Here is a 5,214-nt window from a genome sequence, read left to right as displayed (position 1 = left end):
GCAGTAAGCCACTGCCCTCCTGGCCTCCACTCTAATTGCAGCTTTGCTAATCATGTTTTGATCACCACCCATCTAATCGCTGCTGCGCACGCCAGAGCCGGCCCTGTGAGCAGGGGAGAAGGGCACACACGCAAACACCGCCTGTGCTGCCGTCCGTATGGGAAGGATCAGGGGATTACGGGGAACAGCCAGCCCCGATTAGCGCTGCCGAGGCACCGGGAGCTCCTCGCCAGCGGCAGGGGCCGATTGCCTCCCCATGGGGAGCTCCAAAGCACGCAGTCTCCCTACAGGGACACATCTGTCTGCCTTTGGCAAAGCTGGGTGCTGCTCTCCCTGGCTGTTCTGAATAGGAAGAGGGTTAAATGCTGGCAGTGACCCGTCCCGGGGTAGGAAGGTTGTGTTAAAGCAGTGGGACATCGTTCTGGGAACGTACAGAGGGTTGTTGCTATCACTGACTCAGCCACTGACCCACCACCAGCAGGAAAACAGCAGAATTCTATTCAGTGGCTTTTGAATAGGCGTTATGAACACATTAACCCTAAAGGGAGCCAGCAAAGAGCTAATTTGTCTTAACAAAGCAGGAAACAAACATCCACTGAGCTGAGGCTCACATACCAGGCAGAAGAGACCTCGGTACTCAGCAGTTCCCTCCCCAACCAACCCAATATATGCAAATGAATCGGAGTGATTTAAATAATTACCCCATCCCAACGTGTGCTGCTTTAATGTATCCATTAGATTGTTAACTCCATGGTTTCCTCTGCTCAGTGAGGGAAGATAAAACATTTCCAGTGAGTTCTTTTGGAAAGGTTATATGCCCACCTCTTTCATCGGATCTACTTCTGCTGGACCTCACAGGATCTCAGGGACCATCCCACTACTCATACAAACATTCAACAGCCATGAATTTCCACTTCACCTGGACCTTTTAACGTTCCAGGCTTTCTCTTATTTTCAGCCTGGACAGAGAGCCTCCAAACTGAGACTTTTTACTTTTCTCCTTCTGCTCTGTCTTCTGTTCTGTGTCTGTCAAAAGTGGATCAGCTGAATAAGTGGAATGACACACTGTCTTCTGCAAAAGGAAGCGGGGGGGCTTTATATCCCATGTTGTGTTAAATGACTGAAGTACAGGGCTTTGTAGTGCATGCTAACAGCACACACTGCTCCCTGTTTACTGCTGCTTCAATGAGACATTGTCCATTGAGTGGAAGTAAAAAGCTTATGAGATGAGACAGGCATATCATCCTGTCTGAAGCCCAGCTTACACAGGCAGCTTCGTGCGGCGTGAGGAAGAGCCTTTGGGAATGGCAGGAGTCTGTGGAACATTAAAATACAACCCAGGATAGGTCAAGTATTTATTGACCTGATCTAAAACTGAGTCTGAGTGCCCAGGTTTCGCTGATTTGAATGAGGGGTATATGATGACAGCTTAAACTCCAGAACCTCTGCAATGACTGAGGAGTCCTCAAGCTGAGCAAGACAGAGGGGCGAGTCTGTCTGCAACAGAGTAAACAGGATAAACCTTTTCCATTTGTTAAAGCCATGATTTATGTACAAGATTATCATATGCCATTCTACAGTCCTAATCCTAGACCTTGAAGTAGCAGCAGAGATTAGAGCCTCTGACCATTTTCTAATGTCACTAGTAATCAGTGACACATCTCAGACAGAAAAGATGCCAAAGCAACGAAAGGGAAAAACACCCTAAATATCTGTAGAATTTTTTTTTCTCTCTAGTGAAAGGCACACAAAGCCACACATCACACAGTAGATATGCACAAGAGAATTCAGCACTAGAACATCTTCATACCCTTTTCCCTCAAGCATCTCTGCTCCCTCTGCTGCCCAGCTCTCATTTTGCCTAACAGCTCCTTAATCACAGTATCTGTCACACACATAAAATATTATTTAACCTCCAGCACAGAGGAAAATGCATTTATAACCTACTGGCTTTTCCCCTTTAATCTCTCTCTCTTCCCTTACCCCTCCCCTCCCCCCGTTTTTAGTAGCTCTGAGCAAGAATGGTTCTAACAACCTTCACAAAGACTTATTCAGGTCCAGACAGAAACCAACTCTCTGCACTCTTGTCAAGACAGGAGACTAAAAAAACAACACACACGACCTCTTCTTTCTACCCAGGTGACAGAACACACTCGAACACATCACAAAAGCAGCGTGGCCTCTCCTGCAAAGATGTCAGTAAGTGTCAGTTTAGAATTACAGAACCAATTTAATTGTGACTGAGGCTCAACTCAGCCACAACCCAATCCTGCAGATGAATGTTATGATCCCTCAGTGATATTTAAGAGTTCTTGTGTTTCAAAAGTATTTTTGTGTCTTTGCTCTGCAGCAGCCTGACACAGCTGAATTGAATGTTCCTTCTATCTGGGCAGAATTCAAGGTGTTGACTTTCAGCTTTAAGCGTGACCAGGTCTAGGATCTGACTATGCCAAAGATCTTGTTCTCTGTGATCCATCTCACCAGGACTTAAGTCAAGGTGCTGTTCCTGACAAATTCTCTATTTAAACCCCCAAGGACCTTCTCTGCAGAAGGATACGAGCCGGCAATCTTTGCATACACAGTGGTACCAGGCCAGTCTACCACTTACTAGAGCAGGTACACTCTGAGCTCTCCTGGTTTTGTTGTCTGCAAAACCCTTAGCAAGCCTTTCCTCTTTGTGACTGGGATGTAGTCTATCTAAACACTTCTCAGTTATCCCAGTCTCCCCTCCTCCTTTTGACAATGGCACTGAAATTGAAAAGATTTAATTTAATTCCTTGCATTGCTCCAATCCTCTGACATCTAGACTTTGCTACATTTAGAGAGAAGAAAAAATCAGGTACAAATGATCATGTAGCTACAACAGCCAGGGTAAGTCCACATGTCCAATATAGTTTCAGAAACCTGTGACCTCAAGGTCAAGGTCAGACTAAAACAAAGGCACCACTGTACACCCATATGGTGCGAGAGCAGCTAAGCATGTACAGAACCAGCACAAGGCACAGCTCCTTTTAGAGGGAGGCTCTGAAGTCAGGTGCTGCTGGCAAGGCAAGGCAAAAGCTTAAGATTCTGTCTAGTTTAATTATCATCTTTCTGCAGGCTCAAAGAAGCTTATGAGAACACAACAGTGAGGCAGAATTCTCCTCCTGTACTTCCACCTACAGGAACTCATCCCTTCCTGACCTGCCCCTATTTCCCCCCCACACACCCCAGAGATTTAGCAGAATCAAGCCATTAAAAAATCCACCCCTGAGCAGAGACTGCACTGTGAGCTCTTCTGGCAGGAGGCAGGGCCGTGCCTCGCTGTGCCCAGGCAGCACCACACGCCAGGCATGGCAGCACCACACGCCAGGCATGGCAGCACCACACCCCAGGTACGGCAGCACCACACCCCAGGTATGGCAGCACCACACCCCAGGTATGGCAGCACCACACCCCAGGCATGGCAGCACCACACCCCAGGTACGGCAGCACCACACCCCAGGTATGGCAGCACCACACCCCAGGCATGGCAGCACCACACCCCAGGCATGGCAGCACCACACCCCAGGTATGGCAGCACCACACCCCAGGTACGGCAGCACCACACCCCAGGTACGGCAGCACCACACCCCAGGCATGGCAGCACCACACCCCAGCCATGGCAGCACCACACCCCAGCCATGGCAGCACCACACCCCAGGCATGGCAGCACCACACCCCAGGCATGGCAGCACCACACCCCAGGTACGGCAGCACCACACCCCAGGCATGGCAGCACCACACCCCAGGTATGGCAGCACCACACCCCAGGTATGGCAGCACCACACCCCAGGCATGGCAGCACCACACGCCAGGCATGGCAGCACCACACCCCAGGCATGGCAGCACCACACCCCAGGCATGGCAGCACCACACCCCAGGCATGGCAGCACCACACCCCAGCCATGGCAGCACCACACCCCAGCCATGGCAGCACCACACCCCAGGTACGGCAGCACCACACCCCAGGTACGGCAGCACCACACCCCAGGTATGGCAGCACCACACCCCAGGCATGGCAGCACCACACGCCAGGCATGGCAGCACCACACCCCAGGTACGGCAGCACCACACCCCAGGTACGGCAGCACCACACCCCAGGTACGGCAGCACCACACCCCAGGCACGGCAGCACCACACCCCAGGTATGGCAGCACCACACCCCAGGTATGGCAGCACCACACCCCAGGTACGGCAGCACCACACCCCAGGCACGGCAGCACCACACCCCAGCCATGGCAGCACCACACCCCAGCCATGGCAGCACCACACCCCAGGCATGGCAGCACCACACCCCAGGTACGGCAGCACCACACCCCAGGTACGGCAGCACCACACCCCAGGTATGGCAGCAGACACGGATCAGGGGACACGCAGTGTCTGGCTGCTCCAGGCACTCGAGGTACAGGACAAAAGACTGAAGGCAAATGCTCAGCTACCACTGTCCATTCCAATCACGTTCAAGGCAATTTACACTGTGCCCTCTGATTAGGAGGTCACAAGCAAAGCTGAACATTGATTACAGTGCACAGTCAGCAGCAACACGAGCTCCTGTGTCACTCCTTGACCAAGTAACTCCGTGCATTCTGTTTCATGGGACAAACGTATGTACATAATAACATCCAAAGCTGCTCTCTCCTGAAGCAGCACCTTCCTCTGAAATCATGGAAACTTTACATCCCTTCATGCAGGGAACAAGAACAGCAGGGAGCAAGGGTTTGGAGCCACATCCCTGCTCAGGTGTGTCTCTGCATCCGGCCTTGATGTTTTTCCATGCTCATCTCACAGAATTCCCCTCCTCTGGCGAAAGTATTTTCAGAATAGTCATCCTTGCTCCTTCCATCAATTGGAATATTCCATCAGTAGAGTCCCGAATTACTCCCAGAGTAGGAAATTACTTTCACCTCACTGCAGCTGGGGATGTGTTTTATGTGACAACATGGGGACTGCAGTGCAAACCCCGTGTGCTTGTGTAACTTAATTATGATTTATGTCTTCCAAAATGTGAAATTAGCTGTACAACAGAGGTGTGCAGTGAAATGAAACACGGGGAACTTACCCTTCACCTGGGGCTAAAACCCCAACAGTTAAGCCAGGAATACTATTAAATACCCATTCAAAACTAAATCGACCTAAATGGGTCCCTAATATTTTAAGAGTCTCAACTGAGAACACAGATGTAACCTTAGGACT

This window comes from Corvus hawaiiensis, chromosome 22 (assembly GCF_020740725.1).
Source record: "Corvus hawaiiensis isolate bCorHaw1 chromosome 22, bCorHaw1.pri.cur, whole genome shotgun sequence".
In the NCBI taxonomy this organism is placed as follows: Eukaryota; Metazoa; Chordata; class Aves; order Passeriformes; family Corvidae; genus Corvus; species Corvus hawaiiensis.
This window is presented reverse-complemented; position numbering follows the sequence as displayed.